This window comes from Lissotriton helveticus, chromosome 10, assembly GCF_964261635.1.
Source record: "Lissotriton helveticus chromosome 10, aLisHel1.1, whole genome shotgun sequence".
Lineage (NCBI taxonomy): Eukaryota > Metazoa > Chordata > Amphibia > Caudata > Salamandridae > Lissotriton > Lissotriton helveticus.
The window spans coordinates 1,195,279,965-1,195,305,952 of NC_136071.1; the positions used below are offsets into that span (position 1 = coordinate 1,195,279,965).

Here is a 25,988-nt window from a genome sequence, read left to right on the forward strand (position 1 = left end):
ACAATACGTAAACCCACCCTAAGAACCTCGAGAACTAAGCATTGAAGGTGGGGAAATAGATTCATATCCGATTCCAAAACTCTGGAATGGTTGGCCCCTTGGGCTGAGAGTGCTGGAAGAGAAACCTAGCTTTAGGAAAAAGCTCAAGGCATGGCTGTGTGCCCACCGTTCCCCCGTAGCCCACTCATTCCTACTGTCAGCACCTCCAGTCAGCGCTTTACGAAATACCTGATCATGAACTTTAAGTGGCACAAATTAAGTTTGCCACTTGAGGACTGAAGCAACATAGTCTGCTTAGCAAAGTTGGCATCGGACTGGGTTAATAAAAACGTGGAATGTTGTATTAAATACTGGGTGACTTGAACCCACTGTCCATGCCTTTTGTGGGGAGCAGTTTAAACCTCTTGGTCATCACCTTCTCATAGAAGGCGTCTCAAGGTTGAGTTATCCGTGAATTCTGCACCTAAAATAGTACGCAAACCACCCCAAACGGAGTCTGAATAACCAGAAAACCCTAAATATGTATCAGTTCAATATGGCTGCAAAACAGCATTCTTGTAATCCAGACCTGCCCGTTCTGTGCCCCCAACAAACCCATATGATTCAACCTACATTCAAGTACTTTCAAAACTCATTTGTGTCATGGGCCTCCACTATCAGTAAATTGAAGTAGCCCCTATTAAGTGACACTTCAGGACCAATTCGTGGAGAGTACCGCCAATGGTGACTAGGTTGTGAGGGGGCAAATGAATTAACGTTTTAGCCACAGACTTCAGCCAGCAATTGCCTGCACCCAATTTGGTATAACTGACTTTTAACTTCATGCTAAGAGAAAACATTGACTTCATGAAAAGTAAGGTAAACTTATTTTACTGCATTGACCCCCAATGCATGGGCATGTCGAGCATCTGAAAAACCTTGGAATTAGTTGAGTGAGTGGTAAAGTTGATGTTCAAGGTAGCCATCTTGGAGCAAACTATTTCCTCTGTTACATCATTTGCAGAAGACTTAAAAGAATCATCCATTCTAAAATTATGCCCAGCCTGTACCTGGCACTCATGCAAACTGTATCTGAAGGGGATGTCGCCCTGTAGTAGATCAACCTTGTTAGCGCAGTCCTATTTCATTTGCTAGATGATTAGGTGGAATTTACTGGAAATGTATTCTGGGGGTAGCCTCGGAACCGCACAGATCTTGCCAATAAGGCCTTCTTTATGTACATTATCCCTCAACAGAACCCCCAACTCTACATGAAGTAGCATTTTTGGATGGGTTGCTCGGGCAGCTTTATATGGCTCTTAATGCGTCTACAGGTAGCTCCACAGTTCAGCATTAGTTAGTAGTGACAGCAATAATGAGATTTGGTGCATTGAAAAGGAATTAAAAAAAATAAATGCGTTGGTGGTAGTTAAGACTAAAGTCAAAAGGCTACAACAAAGTTTGATGCCCTTCAGAAATGAAATGCAGTAAAGCAAATATAACACCGAAATCCTTGAGTCTGAAGTGAACGGCAAATAAAATAGTCAGAGATACTGAGAAAATTACACAGAAATATCTGTGGAGGGATCCTTTTCAGGACAGAGATACTGAGAAAATGACACAGAAATATCTGTTACGGTATCCTTTTCAGGACGTAATCCCTCCCCCACCAATAATGGCATGGTTCATCTGGGATTCTCTTGGTGGGAAGGCCTACGTGCTTTATTAGTGTGTTCTCACTGTCTGGATTAAAAACAGCGCACCTGCAGTATGGATTTAAACTGCACGTGAGACAAAACAAAAAGTCAACATGTTTCACCCGTCATGGCCCACCTGGTGTCAGGGCTTACGTCAGAACCTGGATAGATGGTGCTACGTACAAACAAAGGAATAGTGAACAAATAGTTAACACAAATTATACTGAAATAAAAAACCAATTGTACTAATCTACATAAGAACTGGACTAAGTGCTACTACCATTACCGTGGTCTTCATAGCTCACTCAGAGGCACACATTGTTTATCAAATGTACAGAAAAGTGGTATCTGGCAATAAAACCAGTCTATAGAGTACTGCAGGCATCTAGTGTGTGTATTGAACTAAAAGGATTCAAATGTATAAATGTATGTAATATTGCTACTGAGACGCACCAATAGAAAGATTTGGAAAATGGCTTTGATTTTATCCATACCCAATTTAAAAATGATTCGCCTGTGTAAATATGTCAATGCATCCCATGAAGGCGACGTAAATCACTTTATATTCTTCCTGTGGTTATGAAAACACTTGTGAATGAATGAATGAATTCAGATTTCTAGAGCGCACATAGCTGCCCTGAGGCGTCCAAGCGCTAAGCATGTACATACATGTACACTTGTACATACTGTCTCCCCGTAAATTATTTAAAAATCTGGAGATGGGAACGTATTTCAGTCACTTCACATGCTGTAATAAGCCTAATTCAATAAACAGAAAGAAAGTCACTAGTCAAACACGGGGGGGTCTCTGTTGTACCAAAAGCACATGACAATAAAGAGAAGCAAAGTAAGCATTGCTCTTCGTGCATTTGAGAATGTCTTTCTTGGAATCGCACCACTTGATTAGTGCTGCGTGGTGAGATTGCCCAGTCGGACATATAGTGCAAGTCTATTTTCAACTAATTAATGTTAATGAATTCATGAAGTCTGCAGATGATGGATTGTTTCAAAATTGGCTGTAATTGTGAAGGATGCTTTTCTCTTTAGCGAAATAGTGTGCCTTTTTGAGCCAACCAAGATAATAAACAATTGAACATTTGTGATGTTGGGGAGGGATTTGCCCTTGCCTACTATGGGGATGGGTGGCCAAAACTTTCTCTTGTTGAGACATTTTTCAGAGCAGGCATTGGAGCTCCAAACAAGACCACGAAGAGGCTAATGGGAGAGAATTTTGCAACCAAAACTTTGCAACCAGATAACATGATGCAAGCAGAATGGAATTCTGGATCAATGTGAGACCAATTCAAATCAAATATCACTCAGTTCCAAATATGCAGTGGTTGGAGTTTGCAGCGAACAGTGGCGTGACTGTATAAGCAGTATGAGAAATGTTCACTAAAAAAATGCGTGTGCTTGGTCACGATCGCACAAGTAGAATTAATCAAAAGGAAAGTAACGAGTGCATCAAATCTACATTCTTAAAGCATTGAGTTAAATTCACTTCACCATCAGTCGTTTGAATGGATACGTGGAAAAAAGTGGTTGAGAGTTACTACTGTGAATGGATTAGTCTGTGTGCAACTCTTTGCTTCAGACAGGATTGGATTCTACAAAGCACACTGCACGATTACAGCTCTTGGATGAGAAAGCAGCACTCGTAAGAGATGAGGTAAATGTTAATAGAAGGTAATCCGAATGAAAAACTGCTGATTTTTGTCCTGCAAATGTGTCGAGCAAGAGCTATATTATCAGAAGGTTTGCGTAATTTGCATGTAGCAAGTGTAATAATTCTCTGAATGATGGATAGCCTAAAGGCACAAGTGAATCGAGTCCGCTTTGAAGTAAATTGCAACAATGTCTGGCAATTTGTGTTTGTCAAAATTGAGTAGTCGTGCAAAAGAATGCAAAATGTAATTTTGAGTGGCTTTATTGTGTGGCTTGCTTTCTAGCACCTTTCTAATACAGTTAAGGGTAGTAGAGTGGATTGGTTGGGTCACAAAATGCATGTGGTGGTTAAATGTGCTTTTGCTTTGTATGTTGTGTGTGCTTTTTTTTTTTCTATTCTGAACAGGCTACATGAAAAGGACCACCTTTTGAATGCCTCGTAATGGTGTGCCACAATGATACTCTAGAATAAAATAGTCTGTGCTTATTTGAGTTGCATCCATGCACTTACGATCTGTAGTGGAGAGACGACCAAATTGAATGGGCTACTTGTCACACATCTATATAACCTGAGTTAATGGCATTGATCTAAAGAGCTTTGAGTGGTGGCAGTGAGTCGGCTTGCGACACGTGTCCAGATAAGTACCTAATTTTTGGGATAGGGTTACAATTGCCAGCCTGTCTGTTTGGATAATAGTGTGAAGCTCAGCCTGTCTGCTTGGAAAATAGTGTGAAGCTGGAACTTTGTTGGGAAGGTTTCTCCCTGGGGATAGGTTTGAGCTTGGGGAGAGGTGCGGGGGTCACAACCTGTCCAGTCTTTTCTGTTCACAGCCTCGTGGTATTGTGTTAACTTCACCAGTTAACAATAAAGAGCTGTTTGGAGCACAGATATTGATGCGTGAAGTAGGTAAATTTTTTACATTTGCCTCCTAATGAAGGCATGAGGTTCTAGAGTATTTTGTTTACCTAGTAAGATTTGCATTCAGAGTTTTCTCTGAGATTGTTTAATGAAGTGACCGTTGACATTTATTGTCTGGCTTCTGTGTTGCATCTTGGTGTTTTTTTTGTCTGTTTGCATTTTGTCTTTGGTCGTTTTTCCCTTTACTTCAATAGGAATAAGCAAGAACAATTAAGGCAGACAAGGGGAGTAGAGCAAGACTTGTCTTTCACAGGTTCATTTAATAGCTTTGAATGGAGATGAAAATGATGCTTACAAGGTGGAAAGACGACACCAGTCCATCCGTGAAAAAGCAGTAGTGCGAGTACGTGGCAGATAAGTGCTCTGATCGCTGTGCCTTTTAGGGGGATCTTGTATTTCATTAGTATCGAGGCCAAAGCGTGCAAGAATGATCCCGGCTAGAGTTGGAGGAGTTGTCTTATTTTTCTACCCATAGCAGGAACTTGAAAAAGTGGTATCCTCTATAAAGCAGCAGCCCAAATAAGGAGACTTCTGAAGGGACAAGCAGGTGTAGTTCAGGTCTGTTGTATTTTCAACTAATTCATTTTCATGAAGTCTGCAGATGATGAATTGTTTCAAAATTGGCTGGAATTGTGAAGGATGCTTTTCTCTTTAGCGAAATAGTGTGCCTTTTTGAGCCAACCAAGATAATAAACAATTGAACATTTGTGATGTTGGGGAGGGATTTGCCCTTGCCTACTATGGGGATGGGCGGCCAAAACTTTCTCTTGTTGAGACATTTTTCAGAGCAGGCATTGGAGCTCCAAACAAGACCACGAAGAGGCTAATGGGAGAGAATTTTGCAACCAAAACTTTGCAACCAGATAACATGATGCAAGCAGAATGGAATTCTGGATCAATGTGAGACCAATTCAAATCAAATATCACTCAGTTCCAAATATGCAGTGGTTGGAGTTTGCAGCGAACAGTGGCGTGACTGTATAAGCAGTATGAGAAATGTTCACTAAAAAATGCGTGTGCTTGGTCACGATCGCACAAGTAGAATTAATCAAAAGGAAAGTAACGAGTGCGTCAAATCTACATTCTTAAAGCATTGAGTTAAATTCACTTCACCATCAGTCGTTTGAATGGATACGTGGAAAAAAGTGGTTGAGAGTTACTACTGTGAATGGATTAGTCTGTGTGCAACTCTTTGCTTCAGACAGGATTGGATTCTACAAAGCACACTGCATGATTACAGCTCTTGGATGAGAAAGCAGCACTCGTAAGAGATGAGGTAAATGTTAATAGAAGGTAATCCGAATTAAAAACTGCTGATTTTTGTGCTGCAAATGTGTCAAGCAAGAGCTATATTATCAGAAGGTTTGCGTAATTTGCATGTAGCAAGTGTAATAATTCTCTGAATGATGGATAGCCTAAAGGCACAAGTGAATCGAGTCCGCTTTGAAGTAAATTGCAACAATGTCTGGCAATTTGTGTTTGTCAAAATTGAGTAGTCGTGCAAAAGAATGCAAAATGTAATTTTGAGTGGCTTTATTGTGTGGCTTGCTTTCTAGCACCTTTCTAATACAGTTAAGGGTAGTAGAGTGGATTGGTTGGGTCACAAAATGCATGTGGTGGTTAAATGTGCTTTTGCTTTGTATGTTGTGTGTGCTTTTTTTTTTTCTATTCTGAACAGGCTACATGAAAAGGACCACCTTTTGAATGCCTCGTAATGGTGTGCCACAATGATACTCTAGAATAAAATAGTCTGTGCTTATTTGAGTTGCATCCATGCACTTACGATCTGTAGTGGAGAGACGACCAAATTGAATGGGCTACTTGTCACACATCTATATAACCTGAGTTAATGGCATTGATGTAAAGAGCTTTGAGTGGTGGCAGTGAGTCGGCTTGCGACACGTGTCCAGATAAGTACCTAATTTTTGGGATAGGGTTACAATTGCCAGCCTGTCTGTTTGGATAATAGTGTGAAGCTCAGCCTGTCTGCTTGGAAAATAGTGTGAAGCTGGAACTTTGTTGGGAAGGTTTCTCCCTGGGGATAGGTTTGAGCTTGGGGAGAGGTGCGGGGGTCACAACCTGTCCAGTCTTTTCTGTTCACAGCCTCGTGGTATTGTGTTAACTTCACCAGTTAACAATAAAGAGCTGTTTGGAGCACAGATATTGATGCGTGAAGTAGGTAAATTTTTTACATTTGCCTCCTAATGAAGGCATGAGGTTCTAGAGTATTTTGTTTACCTAGTAAGATTTGCATTCAGAGTTTTCTCTGAGATTGTTTAATGAAGTGACCGTTGACATTTATTGTCTGGCTTCTGTGTTGCATCTTGGTGTTTTTTTTGTCTGTTTGCATTTTGTCTTTGGTCGTTTTTCCCTTTACTTCAATAGGAATAAGCAAGAACAATTAAGGCAGACAAGGGGAGTAGAGCAAGACTTGTCTTTCACAGGTTCATTTAATAGCTTTGAATGGAGATGAAAATGATGCTTACAAGGTGGAAAGACGACACCAGTCCATCCGTGAAAAAGCAGTAGTGTGAGTACGTGGCAGATAAGTGCTCTGATCGCTGTGCCTTTTAGGGGGATCTTGTATTTCATTAGTATCGAGGCCAAAGCGTGCAAGAATGATCCCGGCTAGAGTTGGAGGAGTTGTCTTATTTTTCTACCCATAGCAGGAACTTGAAAAAGTGGTATCCTCTATAAAGCAGCAGCCCAAATAAGGAGACTTCTGAAGGGACAAGCAGGTGTAGTTCAGGTCTGTTGTATTTTCAACTAATTCATTTTCATGAAGTCTGCAGATGATGAATTGTTTCAAAATTGGCTGGAATTGTGAAGGATGCTTTTCTCTTTAGCGAAATAGTGTGCCTTTTTGAGCCAACCAAGATAATAAACAATTGAACATTTGTGATGTTGGGGAGGGATTTGCCCTTGCCTACTATGGGGATGGGCGGCCAAAACTTTCTCTTGTTTAACATTTTTCAGAGCAGGCATTGGAGCTCCAAACAAGACCACGAAGAGGCTAATGGGAGAGAATTTTGCAACCAAAACTTTGCAACCAGATAACATGATGCAAGCAGAATGGAATTCTGGATCAATGTGAGACCAATTCAAATCAAATATCACTCAGTTCCAAATATGCAGTGGTTGGAGTTTGCAGCGAACAGTGGCGTGACTGTAAATGTTAATAGAAGGTAATCCGAATTAAAAACTGCTGATTTTTGTCCTGCAAATGTGTCAAGCAAGAGCTATATTATCAGAAGGTTTGCGTAATTTGCATGTAGCAAGTGTAATAATTCTCTAAATGATGGATAGCCTAAAGATACAAGTGAATCGAGTCCGCTTTGAAGTAAATTGCAACAATGTCTGGCAATTTGTGTTTGTCAAAATTGAGTAGTCGTGCAAAAGAATGCGAAATGTAATTTTGAGTGGCTTTATTGTGTGGCTTGCTTTCTAGCACCTTTCTAATACAGTTAAGGGTAGTAGAGTGGATTGGTTGGGTCACAATGCATGTGGTGGTTAAATGTGCTTTTGCTTTGTATGTTGTGTGTGCTTTTTTTTCTATTCTGAACAGGCTACATGAAAAGGACCACCTTTTGAATGCCTCGTAATGGTGTGCCACAATGATACTCTGGAATAAAATAGTCTCTGCTTATTTGAGTTGCATCCATGCACTTATGATCTGTAGTGGAGAGACGACCAAATTGAATGGGCTACTTGTCACACATCTATATAACCTGAGTTAATGGCATTGATCTAAAGAGCTTTGAGTGGTGGCAGTGAGTCGGCTTGCGACACGTGTCCAGATAAGTACCTAATTTTTGGGATAGGGTTACAATTGCCAGCCTGTCTGTTTGGATAATAGTGTGAAGCTCAGCCTGTCTGCTTGGAAAATAGTGTGAAGCTGGAACTTTGTTGGGAAGGTTTCTCCCTGGGGATAGGTTTGAGCTTAGGGAGAGGTGCGGGGGTCACAACCTGTCCAGTCTTTTCTGTTCACAGCCTCGTGGTATTGTGTTAACTTAACCAGTTAACAATAAAGAGCTGTTTGGAGCACAGATATTGATGCGTGAAGTAGGTACATTTTTTTACATTGGCTCCTAATGAAGGCATGAGGTTCTAGAGTCTTTTGTTTACCTAGTAAGATTTGCATTCAGAGTTTTCTCTGAGATTGTTTAATGAAGTGACCGTTGACATTTAATGTCTGGCTTCTGTGTTGCATCTTGGTGGGTTTTTTTTCTGTTTGCATTTTGTCTTTGGTCGTTTTTCCCTTTACTTCAATAGGAATAAGCAAGAACAATTAAGGCAGACAAGCGGAGTAGAGCAAGACTTGTCTTTCACAGGTTCATTTAATAGCTTTGAATGGAGATGAAATTGATGCTTACAAGGTGGAAAGAGGACACCAGTCCATCCGTGAAAAAGCAGTAGTGCGAGTATGTGGCAGATAAGTGCTCTGATCGATGTGCCTTTTAGGTGGATCTTGTATTTCATTAGTATCGAGGCCAAAGCGTGCAAGAATGATCCCGGCTAGAGTTGGAGGAGTTGTCTTATTTTTCTACCCATAGCAGGAACTTGAAAAAGTGGTATCCTCTATAAAGCAGCAGCCCAAATAAGGAGACTTCTGAAGGGACAAGCAGGTGTAGTTCAGGTCTGTTGTATTTTCAACTAATTCATTTTCATGAAGTCTGCAGATGATGGATTGTTTCAAAATTGGCTGGAATTGTGAAGGATGCTTTTCTCTTTAGCGAAATAGTGTGCCTTTTTGAGCCAACCAAGATAATAAACAATTGAACATTTGTGATGTTGGGGAGGGATTTGCCCTTGCCTACTATGGGGATGGGCGGCCAAAACTTTCTCTTGTTGAGACATTTTTCAGAGCAGGCATTGGAGCTCCAAACAAGACCACGAAGAGGCTAATGGGAGAGAATTTTGCAACCAAAACTTTGCAACCAGATAACATGATGCAAGCAGAATGGAATTCTGGATCAATGTGAGACCAATTCAAATCAAATATCACTCAGTTCCAAATATGCAGTGGTTGGAGTTTGCAGCGAACAGTGGCGTGACTGTATAAGCAGTATGAGAAATGTTCACTAAAAAATGCGTGTGCTTGGTCACGATCGCACAAGTAGAATTAATCAAAAGGAAAGTAACGAGTGCGTCAAATCTACATTCTTAAAGCATTGAGTTAAATTCACTTCACCATCAGTCGTTTGAATGGATACGTGGAAAAAAGTGGTTGAGAGTTACTACTGTGAATGGATTAGTCTGTGTGCAACTCTTTGCTTCAGACAGGATTGGATTCTACAAAGCACACTGCATGATTACAGCTCTTGGATGAGAAAGCAGCACTCGTAAGAGATGAGGTAAATGTTAATAGAAGGTAATCCGAATTAAAAACTGCTGATTTTTGTGCTGCAAATGTGTCAAGCAAGAGCTATATTATCAGAAGGTTTGCGTAATTTGCATGTAGCAAGTGTAATAATTCTCTGAATGATGGATAGCCTAAAGGCACAAGTGAATCGAGTCCGCTTTGAAGTAAATTGCAACAATGTCTGGCAATTTGTGTTTGTCAAAATTGAGTAGTCGTGCAAAAGAATGCAAAATGTAATTTTGAGTGGCTTTATTGTGTGGCTTGCTTTCTAGCACCTTTCTAATACAGTTAAGGGTAGTAGAGTGGATTGGTTGGGTCACAAAATGCATGTGGTGGTTAAATGTGCTTTTGCTTTGCATGTTGTGTGTGCTTTTTTTTTTTCTATTCTGAACAGGCTACATGAAAAGGACCACCTTTTGAATGCCTCGTAATGGTGTGCCACAATGATACTCTAGAATAAAATAGTCTGTGCTTATTTGAGTTGCATCCATGCACTTACGATCTGTAGTGGAGAGACGACCAAATTGAATGGGCTACTTGTCACACATCTATATAACCTGAGTTAATGGCATTGATCTAAAGAGCTTTGAGTGGTGGCAGTGAGTCGGCTTGCGACACGTGTCCAGATAAGTACCTAATTTTTGGGATAGGGTTACAATTGCCAGCCTGTCTGTTTGGATAATAGTGTGAAGCTCAGCCTGTCTGCTTGGAAAATAGTGTGAAGCTGGAACTTTGTTGGGAAGGTTTCTCCCTGGGGATAGGTTTGAGCTTGGGGAGAGGTGCGGGGGTCACAACCTGTCCAGTCTTTTCTGTTCACAGCCTCGTGGTATTGTGTTAACTTCACCAGTTAACAATAAAGAGCTGTTTGGAGCACAGATATTGATGCGTGAAGTAGGTAAATTTTTTACATTTGCCTCCTAATGAAGGCATGAGGTTCTAGAGTATTTTGTTTACCTAGTAAGATTTGCATTCAGAGTTTTCTCTGAGATTGTTTAATGAAGTGACCGTTGACATTTATTGTCTGGCTTCTGTGTTGCATCTTGGTGTTTTTTTTGTCTGTTTGCATTTTGTCTTTGGTCGTTTTTCCCTTTACTTCAATAGGAATAAGCAAGAACAATTAAGGCAGACAAGGGGAGTAGAGCAAGACTTGTCTTTCACAGGTTCATTTAATAGCTTTGAATGGAGATGAAAATGATGCTTACAAGGTGGAAAGACGACACCAGTCCATCCGTGAAAAAGCAGTAGTGCGAGTACGTGGCAGATAAGTGCTCTGATCGCTGTGCCTTTTAGGGGGATCTTGTATTTCATTAGTATCGAGGCCAAAGCGTGCAAGAATGATCCCGGCTAGAGTTGGAGGAGTTGTCTTATTTTTCTACCCATAGCAGGAACTTGAAAAAGTGGTATCCTCTATAAAGCAGCAGCCCAAATAAGGAGACTTCTGAAGGGACAAGCAGGTGTAGTTCAGGTCTGTTGTATTTTCAACTAATTCATTTTCATGAAGTCTGCAGATGATGAATTGTTTCAAAATTGGCTGGAATTGTGAAGGATGCTTTTCTCTTTAGCGAAATAGTGTGCCTTTTTGAGCCAACCAAGATAATAAACAATTGAACATTTGTGATGTTGGGGAGGGATTTGCCCTTGCCTACTATGGGGATGGGCGGCCAAAACTTTCTCTTGTTGAGACATTTTTCAGAGCAGGCATTGGAGCTCCAAACAAGACCACGAAGAGGCTAATGGGAGAGAATTTTGCAACCAAAACTTTGCAACCAGATAACATGATGCAAGCAGAATGGAATTCTGGATCAATGTGAGACCAATTCAAATCAAATATCACTCAGTTCCAAATATGCAGTGGTTGGAGTTTGCAGCGAACAGTGGCGTGACTGTATAAGCAGTATGAGAAATGTTCACTAAAAAATGCGTGTGCTTGGTCACGATCGCACAAGTAGAATTAATCAAAAGGAAAGTAACGAGTGCGTCAAATCTACATTCTTAAAGCATTGAGTTAAATTCACTTCACCATGAGTCGTTTGAATGGATACGTGGAAAAAAGTGGTTGAGAGTTACTACTGTGAATGGATTAGTCTGTGTGCAACTCTTTGCTTCAGACAGGATTGGATTCTACAAAGCACACTGCATGATTACAGCTCTTGGATGAGAAAGCAGCACTCGTAAGAGATGAGGTAAATGTTAATAGAAGGTAATCCGAATTAAAAACTGCTGATTTTTGTGCTGCAAATGTGTCAAGCAAGAGCTATATTATCAGAAGGTTTGCGTAATTTGCATGTAGCAAGTGTAATAATTCTCTGAATGATGGATAGCCTAAAGGCACAAGTGAATCGAGTCCGCTTTGAAGTAAATTGCAACAATGTCTGGCAATTTGTGTTTGTCAAAATTGAGTAGTCGTGCAAAAGAATGCAAAATGTAATTTTGAGTGGCTTTATTGTGTGGCTTGCTTTCTAGCACCTTTCTAATACAGTTAAGGGTAGTAGAGTGGATTGGTTGGGTCACAAAATGCATGTGGTGGTTAAATGTGCTTTTGCTTTGTATGTTGTGTGTGCTTTTTTTTTTTCTATTCTGAACAGGCTACATGAAAAGGACCACCTTTTGAATGCCTCGTAATGGTGTGCCACAATGATACTCTAGAATAAAATAGTCTGTGCTTATTTGAGTTGCATCCATGCACTTACGATCTGTAGTGGAGAGACGACCAAATTGAATGGGCTACTTGTCACACATCTATATAACCTGAGTTAATGGCATTGATGTAAAGAGCTTTGAGTGGTGGCAGTGAGTCGGCTTGCGACACGTGTCCAGATAAGTACCTAATTTTTGGGATAGGGTTACAATTGCCAGCCTGTCTGTTTGGATAATAGTGTGAAGCTCAGCCTGTCTGCTTGGAAAATAGTGTGAAGCTGGAACTTTGTTGGGAAGGTTTCTCCCTGGGGATAGGTTTGAGCTTGGGGAGAGGTGCGGGGGTCACAACCTGTCCAGTCTTTTCTGTTCACAGCCTCGTGGTATTGTGTTAACTTCACCAGTTAACAATAAAGAGCTGTTTGGAGCACAGATATTGATGCGTGAAGTAGGTAAATTTTTTACATTTGCCTCCTAATGAAGGCATGAGGTTCTAGAGTATTTTGTTTACCTAGTAAGATTTGCATTCAGAGTTTTCTCTGAGATTGTTTAATGAAGTGACCGTTGACATTTATTGTCTGGCTTCTGTGTTGCATCTTGGTGTTTTTTTTGTCTGTTTGCATTTTGTCTTTGGTCGTTTTTCCCTTTACTTCAATAGGAATAAGCAAGAACAATTAAGGCAGACAAGGGGAGTAGAGCAAGACTTGTCTTTCACAGGTTCATTTAATAGCTTTGAATGGAGATGAAAATGATGCTTACAAGGTGGAAAGACGACACCAGTCCATCCGTGAAAAAGCAGTAGTGCGAGTACGTGGCAGATAAGTGCTCTGATCGCTGTGCCTTTTAGGGGGATCTTGTATTTCATTAGTATCGAGGCCAAAGCGTGCAAGAATGATCCCGGCTAGAGTTGGAGGAGTTGTCTTATTTTTCTACCCATAGCAGGAACTTGAAAAAGTGGTATCCTCTATAAAGCAGCAGCCCAAATAAGGAGACTTCTGAAGGGACAAGCAGGTGTAGTTCAGGTCTGTTGTATTTTCAACTAATTCATTTTCATGAAGTCTGCAGATGATGAATTGTTTCAAAATTGGCTGGAATTGTGAAGGATGCTTTTCTCTTTAGCGAAATAGTGTGCCTTTTTGAGCCAACCAAGATAATAAACAATTGAACATTTGTGATGTTGGGGAGGGATTTGCCCTTGCCTACTATGGGGATGGGCGGCCAAAACTTTCTCTTGTTGAGACATTTTTCAGAGCAGGCATTGGAGCTCCAAACAAGACCACGAAGAGGCTAATGGGAGAGAATTTTGCAACCAAAACTTTGCAACCAGATAACATGATGCAAGCAGAATGGAATTCTGGATCAATGTGAGACCAATTCAAATCAAATATCACTCAGTTCCAAATATGCAGTGGTTGGAGTTTGCAGCGAACAGTGGCGTGACTGTATAAGCAGTATGAGAAATGTTCACTAAAAAATGCGTGTGCTTGGTCACGATCGCACAAGTAGAATTAATCAAAAGGAAAGTAACGAGTGCGTCAAATCTACATTCTTAAAGCATTGAGTTAAATTCACTTCACCATCAGTCGTTTGAATGGATACGTGGAAAAAAGTGGTTGAGAGTTACTACTGTGAATGGATTAGTCTGTGTGCAACTCTTTGCTTCAGACAGGATTGGATTATACAAAGCACACTGCATGATTACAGCTCTTGGATGAGAAAGCAGCACTCGTAAGAGATGAGGTAAATGTTAATAGAAGGTAATCCGAATTAAAAACTGCTGATTTTTGTGCTGCAAATGTGTCAAGCAAGAGCTATATTATCAGAAGGTTTGCGTAATTTGCATGTAGCAAGTGTAATAATTCTCTGAATGATGGATAGCCTAAAGGCACAAGTGAATCGAGTCCGCTTTGAAGTAAATTGCAACAATGTCTGGCAATTTGTGTTTGTCAAAATTGAGTAGTCGTGCAAAAGAATGCAAAATGTAATTTTGAGTGGCTTTATTGTGTGGCTTGCTTTCTAGCACCTTTCTAATACAGTTAAGGGTAGTAGAGTGGATTGGTTGGGTCACAAAATGCATGTGGTGGTTAAATGTGCTTTTGCTTTGTATGTTGTGTGTGCTTTTTTTTTTCTATTCTGAACAGGCTACATGAAAAGGACCACCTTTTGAATGCCTCGTAATGGTGTGCCACAATGATACTCTGGAATAAAATAGTCTCTGCTTATTTGAGTTGCATCCATGCACTTACGATCTGTAGTGGAGAGACGACCAAATTGAATGGGCTACTTGTCACACATCTATATAACCTGAGTTAATGGCATTGATCTAAAGAGCTTTGAGTGGTGGCAGTGAGTCGGCTTGCGACACGTGTCCAGATAAGTACCTAATTTTTGGGATAGGGTTACAATTGCCAGCCTGTCTGTTTGGATAATAGTGTGAAGCTCAGCCTGTCTGCTTGGAAAATAGTGTGAAGCTGGAACTTTGTTGGGAAGGTTTCTCCCTGGGGATAGGTTTGAGCTTGGGGAGAGGTGCGGGGGTCACAACCTGTCCAGTCTTTTCTGTTCACAGCCTCGTGGGATTGTGTTAACTTCACCAGTTAACAATAAAGAGCTGTTTGGAGCACAGATATTGATGCGTGAAGTAGGTAAATTTTTTACATTTGCCTCCTAATGAAGGCATGAGGTTCTAGAGTCTTTTGTTTACCTAGTAAGATTTGCATTCAGAGTTTTCTCTGAGATTGTTTAATGAAGTGACCGTTGACATTTATTGTCTGGCTTCTGTGTTGCATCTTGGTGTTTTTTTTGTCTGTTTGCATTTTGTCTTTGGTCGTTTTTCCCTTTACTTCAATAGGAATAAGCAAGAACAATTAAGGCAGACAAGGGGAGTAGAGCAAGACTTGTCTTTCACAGGTTCATTTAATAGCTTTGAATGGAGATGAAAATGATGCTTACAAGGTGGAAAGACGACACCAGTCCATCCGTGAAAAAGCAGTAGTGCGAGTACGTGGCAGATAAGTGCTCTGATCGCTGTGCCTTTTAGGGGGATCTTGTATTTCATTAGTATCGAGGCCAAAGCGTGCAAGAATGATCCCGGCTAGAGTTGGAGGAGTTGTCTTATTTTTCTACCCATAGCAGGAACTTGAAAAAGTGGTATCCTCTATAAAGCAGGAGCCCAAATAAGGAGACTTCTGAAGGGACGAGCAGGTGTAGTTCAGGTCTGTTGTATTTTCAACTAATTCATTTTCATGAAGTCTGCAGATGATGGATTGTTTCAAAATTGGCTGGAATTGTGAAGGATGCTTTTCTCTTTAGCGAAATAGTGTGCCTTTTTGAGCCAACCAAGATAATAAACAATTGAACATTTGTGATGTTGGGGAGGGATTTGCCCTTGCCTACTATGGGGATGGGCGGCCAAAACTTTCTCTTGTTGAGACATTTTTCAGAGCAGGCATTGGAGCTCCAAACAAGACCACGACGAGGCTAATGGGAGAGAATTTTGCAACCAAAACTTTGCAACCAGATAACATGATGCAAGCAGAATGGAATTCTGGATCAATGTGAGACCAATTCAAATCAAATATCACTCAGTTCCAAATATGCAGTGGTTGGAGTTTGCAGCGAACAGTGGCGTGACTGTATAAGCAGTATGAGAAATGTTCACTAAAAAAATGCGTGTGCTTGGTCACGATCGCACAAGTAGAATTAATCAAAAGGAAAGTAACGAGTGCATCAAATCTACATTCTTAAAGCATTGAGTTAAATTCAATTCACCATCAGTCGCTTGAATGAATACGTGGAAAAAAGTGGTTGAGAGTTACTACTGTGAATGGATTAGTCTGTGTGCAACTCTTTGCTTCAGACAGGATTGGATTCTACAAAGCACACTGCACGATTACAGCTCTTGGATGAGAAAGCAGCACTCGTAAGAGATGAGGTAAATGTTAATAGAAGGTAATCCGAATTAAAAACTGCTGATTTTTGTGCTGCAAATGTGTCAAGCAAGAGCTATGTTACCTGAAGGTTTGCGTAATTTGCATGTAGCAAGTGTAATAATTCTCTGAATGATGGATAGCCTAAAGGCACAAGTGAATCGAGTCCGCTTTGAAGTAAATTGCAACAATGTCTGGCAATTTGTGTTTGTCAAAATTGAGTAGTCGTGCAAAAGAATGCAAAATGTAATTTTGAGTGGCTTATTGTGTGGCTTGCTTTCTAGCACCTTTCTAATACAGTTAAGGGTAGTAGAGTGGATTGGTTGGGTCACAAAATGCATGTGGTGGTTAAATGTGCTTTTGCTTTGTATGTTGTGTGTGCTTTTTTTTTTCTATTCTGAACAGGCTACATGAAAAGGACCACCTTTTGAATGCCTCGTAATGGTGTGCCACAATGATACTCTGGAATAAAATAGTCTGTGCTTATTTGAGTTGCATCCATGCACTTACGATCTGTAGTGGAGAGACGACCAAATTGAATGGGCTACTTGTCACACATCTATATAACCTGAGTTAATGGCATTGATCTAAAGAGCTTTGAGTGGTGGCAGTGAGTCGGCTTGCGACACGTGTCCAGATAAGTACCTAATTTTTGGGATAGGGTTACAATTGCCAGCCTGTCTGTTTGGATAATAGTGTGAAGCTCAGCCTGTCTGCTTGGAAAATAGTGTGAAGCTGGAACTTTGTTGGGAAGGTTTCTCCCTGGGGATAGGTTTGAGCTTGGGGAGAGGTGCGGGGGTCACAACCTGTCCAGTCTTTTCTGTTCACAGCCTCGTGGTATTGTGTTAACTTCACCAGTTAACAATAAAGAGCTGTTTGGAGCACAGATATTGATGCGTGAAGTAGGTAAATTTTTTACATTTGCCTCCTAATGAAGGCATGAGGTTCTAGAGTCTTTTGTTTACCTAGTAAGATTTGCATTCAGAGTTTTCTCTGAGATTGTTTAATGAAGTGACCGTTGACATTTATTGTCTGGCTTCTGTGTTGCATCTTGGTGTTTTTTTTGTCTGTTTGCATTTTGTCTTTGGTCGTTTTTCCCTTTACTTCAATAGGAATAAGCAAGAACAATTAAGGCAGACAAGGGGAGTAGAGCAAGACTTGTCTTTCACAGGTTCATTTAATAGCTTTGAATGGAGATGAAAATGATGCTTACAAGGTGGAAAGACGACACCAGTCCATCCGTGAAAAAGCAGTAGTGCGAGTACGTGGCAGATAAGTGCTCTGATCGCTGTGCCTTTTAGGGGGATCTTGTATTTCATTAGTATCGAGGCCAAAGCGTGCAAGAATGATCCCGGCTAGAGTTGGAGGAGTTGTCTTATTTTTCTACCCATAGCAGGAACTTGAAAAAGTGGTATCCTCTATAAAGCAGCAGCCCAAATAAGGAGACTTCTGAAGGGACAAGCAGGTGTAGTTCAGGTCTGTTGTATTTTCAACTAATTCATTTTCATGAAGTCTGCAGATGATGAATTGTTTCAAAATTGGCTGGAATTGTGAAGGATGCTTTTCTCTTTAGCGAAATAGTGTGCCTTTTTGAGCCAACCAAGATAATAAACAATTGAACATTTGTGATGTTGGGGAGGGATTTGCCCTTGCCTACTATGGGGATGGGCGGCCAAAACTTTCTCTTGTTGAGACATTTTTCAGAGCAGGCATTGGAGCTCCAAACAAGACCACGAAGAGGCTAATGGGAGAGAATTTTGCAACCAAAACTTTGCAACCAGATAACATGATGCAAGCAGAATGGAATTCTGGATCAATGTGAGACCAATTCAAATCAAATATCACTCAGTTCCAAATATGCAGTGGTTGGAGTTTGCAGCGAACAGTGGCGTGACTGTAAATGTTAATAGAAGGTAATCCGAATTAAAAACTGCTGATTTTTGTCCTGCAAATGTGTCAAGCAAGAGCTATATTATCAGAAGGTTTGCGTAATTTGCATGTAGCAAGTGTAATAATTCTCTAAATGATGGATAGCCTAAAGATACAAGTGAATCGAGTCCGCTTTGAAGTAAATTGCAACAATGTCTGGCAATTTGTGTTTGTCAAAATTGAGTAGTCGTGCAAAAGAATGCGAAATGTAATTTTGAGTGGCTTTATTGTGTGGCTTGCTTTCTAGCACCTTTCTAATACAGTTAAGGGTAGTAGAGTGGATTGGTTGGGTCACAATGCATGTGGTGGTTAAATGTGCTTTTGCTTTGTATGTTGTGTGTGCTTTTTTTTCTATTCTGAACAGGCTACATGAAAAGGACCACCTTTTGAATGCCTCGTAATGGTGTGCCACAATGATACTCTGGAATAAAATAGTCTCTGCTTATTTGAGTTGCATCCATGCACTTATGATCTGTAGTGGAGAGACGACCAAATTGAATGGGCTACTTGTCACACATCTATATAACCTGAGTTAATGGCATTGATCTAAAGAGCTTTGAGTGGTGGCAGTGAGTCGGCTTGCGACACGTGTCCAGATAAGTACCTAATTTTTGGGATAGGGTTACAATTGCCAGCCTGTCTGTTTGGATAATAGTGTGAAGCTCAGCCTGTCTGCTTGGAAAATAGTGTGAAGCTGGAACTTTGTTGGGAAGGTTTCTCCCTGGGGATAGGTTTGAGCTTGGGGAGAGGTGCGGGGGTCACAACCTGTCCAGTCTTTTCTGTTCACAGCCTCGTGGTATTGTGTTAACTTAACCAGTTAACAATAAAGAGCTGTTTGGAGCACAGATATTGATGCGTGAAGTAGGTACATTTTTTTACATTGGCTCCTAATGAAGGCATGAGGTTCTAGAGTCTTTTGTTTACCTAGTAAGATTTGCATTCAGAGTTTTCTCTGAGATTGTTTAATGAAGTGACCGTTGACATTTAATGTCTGGCTTCTGTGTTGCATCTTGGTGGTTTTTTTTTCTGTTTGCATTTTGTCTTTGGTCGTTTTTCCCTTTACTTCAATAGGAATAAGCAAGAACAATTAAGGCAGACAAGGGGAGTAGAGCAAGACTTGTCTTTCACAGGTTCATTTAATAGCTTTGAATGGAGATGAAATTGATGCTTACAAGGTGGAAAGAGGACACCAGTCCATCCGTGAAAAAGCAGTAGTGCGAGTATGTGGCAGATAAGTGCTCTGATCGCTGTGCCTTTTAGGGGGATCTTGTATTTCATTAGTATCGAGGCCAAAGCGTGCAAGAATGATCCCGGCTAGAGTTGGAGGAGTTGTCTTGTTTTTCTACCCATAAGCAGCAGCCCAAATAAGGAGACTTCTGAAGGGACAAGCAGGTGTAGTTCAGGTCTGTTGTATTTTCAACTAATTCATTTTCATGAAGTCTGCAGATGATGGATTGTTTCAAAATTGGCTGTAATTGTGAAGGATGCTTTTCTCTTTAGCGAAATAGTGTGCCTTTTTGAGCCAACCAAGATAATAAACAATTGAACATTTGTGATGTTGGGGAGGGATTTGCCCTTGCCTACTATGGGGATGGGTGGCCAAAACTTTCTCTTGTTGAGACATTTTTCAGAGCAGGCATTGGAGCTCCAAACAAGACCACGAAGAGGCTAATGGGAGAGAATTTTGCAACCAAAACTTTGCAACCAGATAACATGATGCAAGCAGAATGGAATTCTGGATCAATGTGAGACCAATTCAAATCAAATATCACTCAGTTCCAAATATGCAGTGGTTGGAGTTTGCAGCGAACAGTGGCGTGACTGTATAAGCAGTATGAGAAATGTTCACTAAAAAAATGCGTGTGCTTGGTCACGATCGCACAAGTAGAATTAATCAAAAGGAAAGTAACGAGTGCATCAAATCTACATTCTTAAAGCATTGAGTTAAATTCACTTCACCATCAGTCGTTTGAATGGATACGTGGAAAAAAGTGGTTGAGAGTTACTACTGTGAATGGATTAGTCTGTGTGCAACTCTTTGCTTCAGACAGGATTGGATTCTACAAAGCACACTGCACGATTACAGCTCTTGGATGAGAAAGCAGCACTCGTAAGAGATGAGGTAAATGTTAATAGAAGGTAATCCGAATTAAAAACTGCTGATTTTTGTGCTGCAAATGTGTCAAGCAAGAGCTATATTATCAGAAGGTTTGCGTAATTTGCATGTAGCAAGTGTAATAATTCTCTGAATGATGGATAGCCTAAAGGCACAAGTGAATCAAGTCCGCTTTGAAGTAAATTGCAACAATGTCTGGCAATTTGTGTTTGTCAAAATTGAGTAGTCGTGCAAAAGAATGCAAAATGTAATTTTGAGTGGCTTTATTGTGTGGCTTGCTTTCTAGCACCTTTCTAATACAGTTAAGGGTAATAGAGTGGATTGGTTGGGTCACAAAATGCATGTGGTGGTTAAATGTGCTTTTGCTTTGTGTGTGCTTTTTTTTTTCTATTCTGAACAGGCTACATGAAAAGGACCACCTTTTGAATGCCTCGTAATGGTGTGCCACAATGATACTCTGGAATAAAATAGTCTCTGCTTATTTGAGTTGCATCCATGCACTTACGATCTGTAGTGGAGAGACGACCAAATTGAATGGGCTACTTGTCACACATCTATATAACCTGAGTTAATGGCATTGATCTAAAGAGCTTTGAGTGGTGGCAGTGAGTCGGCTTGCGACACGTGTCCAGATAAGTACCTAATTTTTGGGATAGGGTTACAATTGCCAGCCTGTCTGTTTGGATAATAGTGTGAAGCTCAGCCTGTCTGCTTGGAAAATAGTGTGAAGCTGGAACTTTGTTGGGAAGGTTTCTCCCTGGGGATAGGTTTGAGCTTGGGGAGAGGTGCGGGGTCACAACCTGTCCAGTCTTTTCTGTTCACAGCCTCGTGGGATTGTGTTAACTTCACCAGTTAACAATAAAGAGCTGTTTGGAGCACAGATATTGATGCGTGAAGTAGGTAAATTTTTTACATTTGCCTCCTAATGAAGGCATGAGGTTCTAGAGTCTTTTGTTTACCTAGTAAGATTTGCATTCAGAGTTTTCTCTGAGATTGTTTAATGAAGTGACCGTTGACATTTATTGTCTGGCTTCTGTGTTGCATCTTGGTGTTTTTTTTGTCTGTTTGCATTTTGTCTTTGGTCGTTTTTCCCTTTACTTCAATAGGAATAAGCAAGAACAATTAAGGCAGACCAGGGGAGTAGAGCAAAACTTGTCTTTCACAGGTTCATTTAATAGCTTTGAATGGAGATGAAAATGATGCTTACAAGGTGGAAAGACGACACCAGTCCATCCGTGAAAAAGCAGTAGTGCGAGTACGTGGCAGATAAGTGCTCTGATCGCTGTGCCTTTTAGGGGGATCTTGTATTTCATTAGTATCGAGGCCAAAGCGTGCAAGAATGATCCCGGCTAGAGTTGGAGGAGTTGTCTTATTTTTCTACCCATAGCAGGAACTTGAAAAAGTGGTATCCTCTATAAAGCAGGAGCCCAAATAAGGAGACTTCTGAAGGGACGAGCAGGTGTAGTTCAGGTCTGTTGTATTTTCAACTAATTCATTTTCATGAAGTCTGCAGATGATGGATTGTTTCAAAATTGGCTGGAATTGTGAAGGATGCTTTTCTCTTTAGCGAAATAGTGTGCCTTTTTGAGCCAACCAAGATAATAAACAATTGAACATTTGTGATGTTGGGGAGGGATTTGCCCTTGCCTACTATGGGGATGGGCGGCCAAAACTTTCTCTTGTTGAGACATTTTTCAGAGCAGGCATTGAAGCTCCAAACAAGACCACGACGAGGCTAATGGGAGAGAATTTTGCAACCAAAACTTTGCAACCAGATAACATGATGCAAGCAGAATGGAATTCTGGATCAATGTGAGACCAATTCAAATCAAATATCACTCAGTTCCAAATATGCAGTGGTTGGAGTTTGCAGCGAACAGTGGCGTGACTGTATAAGCAGTATGAGAAATGTTCACTAAAAAAATGCGTGTGCTTGGTCACGATCGCACAAGTAGAATTAATCAAAAGGAAAGTAACGAGTGCATCAAATCTACATTCTTAAAGCATTGAGTTAAATTCACTTCACCATCAGTCGCTTGAATGGATACGTGGAAAAAAGTGGTTGAGAGTTACTACTGTGAATGGATTAGTCTGTGTGCAACTCTTTGCTTCAGACAGGATTGGATTCTACAAAGCACACTGCACGATTACAGCTCTTGGATGAGAAAGCAGCACTCGTAAGAGATGAGGTAAATGTTAATAGAAGGTAATCCGAATTAAAAACTGCTGATTTTTGTGCTGCAAATGTGTCAAGCAAGAGCTATGTTACCTGAAGGTTTGCGTAATTTGCATGTAGCAAGTGTAATAATTCTCTGAATGATGGATAGCCTAAAGGCACAAGTGAATCGAGTCCGCTTTGAAGTAAATTGCAACAATGTCTGGCAATTTGTGTTTGTTAAAATTGAGTAGTCGTGCAAAAGAATGCAAAATGTAATTTTGAGTGGCTTTATTGTGTGGCTTGCTTTCTAGCACCTTTCTAATACAGTTAAGGGTAGTAGAGTGGATTGGTTGGGTCACAAAATGCATGTGGTGGTTAAATGTGCTTTTGCTTTGTATGTTGTGTGTGCTTTTTTTTTCTATTCTGAACAGGCTACATGAAAAGGACCACCTTTTGAATGCCTCGTAATGGTGTGCCACAATGATACTCTGGAATAAAATAGTCTCTGCTTATTTGAGTTGCATCCATGCACTTACGATCTGTAGTGGAGAGACGACCAAATTGAATGGGCTACTTGTCACACATCTATATAACCTGAGTTAATGGCATTGATCTAAAGAGCTTTGAGTGGTGGCAGTGAGTCGGCTTGCGACACGTGTCCAGATAAGTACCTAATTTTTGGGATAGGGTTACAATTGCCAGCCTGTCTGTTTGGATAATAGTGTGAAGCTCAGCCTGTCTGCTTGAAAAATAGTGTGAAGCTGGAACTTTGTTGGGAAGGTTTCTCCCTGGGGATAGGTTTGAGCTTGGGGAGAGGTGCGGGGGTCACAACCTGTCCAGTCTGTTCACAGCCTCGTGGTATTGTGTTAACTTCACCAGTTAACAATAAAGAGCTGTTTGGAGCACAGATATTGATGCGTGAAGTAGGTACATTTTTTACATTTGCCTCCTAATGAAGGCATGAGGTTCTAGAGTATTTTGTTTACCTAGTAAGATTTGCATTCAGAGTTTTCTCTGAGATTGTTTAATGAAGTGACCGTTGACATTTATTGTCTGGCTTCTGTGTTGCATCTTGGTGTTTTTTTTGTCTGTTTGCATTTTGTCTTTGGTCGTTTTTCCCTTTACTTCAATAGGAATAAGCAAGAACAATTAAGGCAGACAAGGGGAGTAGAGCAAGACTTGTCTTTCACAGGTTCATTTAATAGCTTTGAATGGAGATGAAAATGATGCTTACAAGGTGGAAAGACGACACCAGTCCATCCGTGAAAAAGCAGTAGTGCGAGTACGTGGCAGATAAGTGCTCTGATCGCTGTGCCTTTTAGGGGGATCTTGTATTTCATTAGTATCGAGGCCAAAGCGTGCAAGAATGATCCCGGCTAGAGTTGGAGGAGTTGTCTTATTTTTCTACCCATAGCAGGAACTTGAAAAAGTGGTATCCTCTATAAAGCAGCAGCCCAAATAAGGAGACTTCTGAAGGGACAAGCAGGTGTAGTTCAGGTCTGTTGTATTTTCAACTAATTCATTTTCATGAAGTCTGCAGATGATGAATTGTTTCAAAATTGGCTGGAATTGTGAAGGATGCTTTTCTCTTTAGCGAAATAGTGTGCCTTTTTGAGCCAACCAAGATAATAAACAATTAAACATTTGTGATGTTGGGGAGGGATTTGCCCTTGCCTACTATGGGGATGGGCGGCCAAAACTTTCTCTTGTTGAGACATTTTTCAGAGCAGGCATTGGAGCTCCAAACAAGACCACGAAGAGGCTAATGGGAGAGAATTTTGCAACCAAAACTTTGCAACCAGATAACATGATGCAAGCAGAATGGAATTCTGGATCAATGTGAGACCAATTCAAATCAAATATCACTCAGTTCCAAATATGCAGTGGTTGGAGTTTGCAGCGAACAGTGGCGTGACTGTAAATGTTAATAGAAGGTAATCCGAATTAAAAACTGCTGATTTTTGTCCTGCAAATGTGTCAAGCAAGAGCTATATTATCAGAAGGTTTGCGTAATTTGCATGTAGCAAGTGTAATAATTCTCTAAATGATGGATAGCCTAAAGATACAAGTGAATCGAGTCCGCTTTGAAGTAAATTGCAACAATGTCTGGCAATTTGTGTTTGTCAAAATTGAGTAGTCGTGCAAAAGAATGCGAAATGTAATTTTGAGTGGCTTTATTGTGTGGCTTGCTTTCTAGCACCTTTCTAATACAGTTAAGGGTAGTAGAGTGGATTGGTTGGGTCACAATGCATGTGGTGGTTAAATGTGCTTTTGCTTTGTATGTTGTGTGTGCTTTTTTTTCTATTCTGAACAGGCTACATGAAAAGGACCACCTTTTGAATGCCTCGTAATGGTGTGCCACAATGATACTCTGGAATAAAATAGTCTCTGCTTATTTGAGTTGCATCCATGCACTTATGATCTGTAGTGGAGAGACGACCAAATTGAATGGGCTACTTGTCACACATCTATATAACCTGAGTTAATGGCATTGATCTAAAGAGCTTTGAGTGGTGGCAGTGAGTCGGCTTGCGACACGTGTCCAGATAAGTACCTAATTTTTGGGATAGGGTTACAATTGCCAGCCTGTCTGTTTGGATAATAGTGTGAAGCTCAGCCTGTCTGCTTGGAAAATAGTGTGAAGCTGGAACTTTGTTGGGAAGGTTTCTCCCTGGGGATAGGTTTGAGCTTGGGGAGAGGTGCGGGGGTCACAACCTGTCCAGTCTTTTCTGTTCACAGCCTCGTGGTATTGTGTTAACTTAACCAGTTAACAATAAAGAGCTGTTTGGAGCACAGATATTGATGCGTGAAGTAGGTACATTTTTTTACATTGGCTCCTAATGAAGGCATGAGGTTCTAGAGTCTTTTGTTTACCTAGTAAGATTTGCATTCAGAGTTTTCTCTGAGATTGTTTAATGAAGTGACCGTTGACATTTAATGTCTGGCTTCTGTGTTGCATCTTGGTGGTTTTTTTTTCTGTTTGCATTTTGTCTTTGGTCGTTTTTCCCTTTACTTCAATAGGAATAAGCAAGAACAATTAAGGCAGACAAGGGGAGTAGAGCAAGACTTGTCTTTCACAGGTTCATTTAATAGCTTTGAATGGAGATGAAATTGATGCTTACAAGGTGGAAAGAGGACACCAGTCCATCCGTGAAAAAGCAGTAGTGCGAGTATGTGGCAGATAAGTGCTCTGATCGCTGTGCCTTTTAGGGGGATCTTGTATTTCATTAGTATCGAGGCCAAAGCGTGCAAGAATGATCCCGGCTAGAGTTGGAGGAGTTGTCTTATTTTTCTACCCATAGCAGGAACTTGAAAAAGTGGTATCCTCTATAAAGCAGCAGCCCAAATAAGGAGACTTCTGAAGGGACAAGCAGGTGTAGTTCAGGTCTGTTGTATTTTCAACTAATTCATTTTCATAAAGTCTGCAGATGATGGATTGTTTCAAAATTGGCTGTAATTGTGAAGGATGCTTTTCTCTTTAGCGAAATAGTGTGCCTTTTTGAGCCAACCAAGATAATAAACAATTGAACATTTGTGATGTTGGGGAGGGATTTGCCCTTGCCTACTATGGGGATGGGTGGCCAAAACTTTCTCTTGTTGAGA

General features: G+C 40.6%; 1 protein-coding gene across 1 annotated transcript in view; it reads left to right on the plus strand.

Annotated features, from left to right (window-relative positions):
- The first annotated feature begins 4,524 nt into the window (after positions 1-4,524).
- Positions 4,525-25,988, plus strand: part of LOC144784935 (uncharacterized) — an 85,087-nt gene continuing 63,623 nt past the window's right edge. Inside the window, exon 1 of the mRNA XM_078664051.1 lies at positions 4,525-4,809. The gene's annotated coding sequence lies outside the window, so the exon portion shown is untranslated. The remainder of the gene's footprint in view (positions 4,810-25,988) is intronic.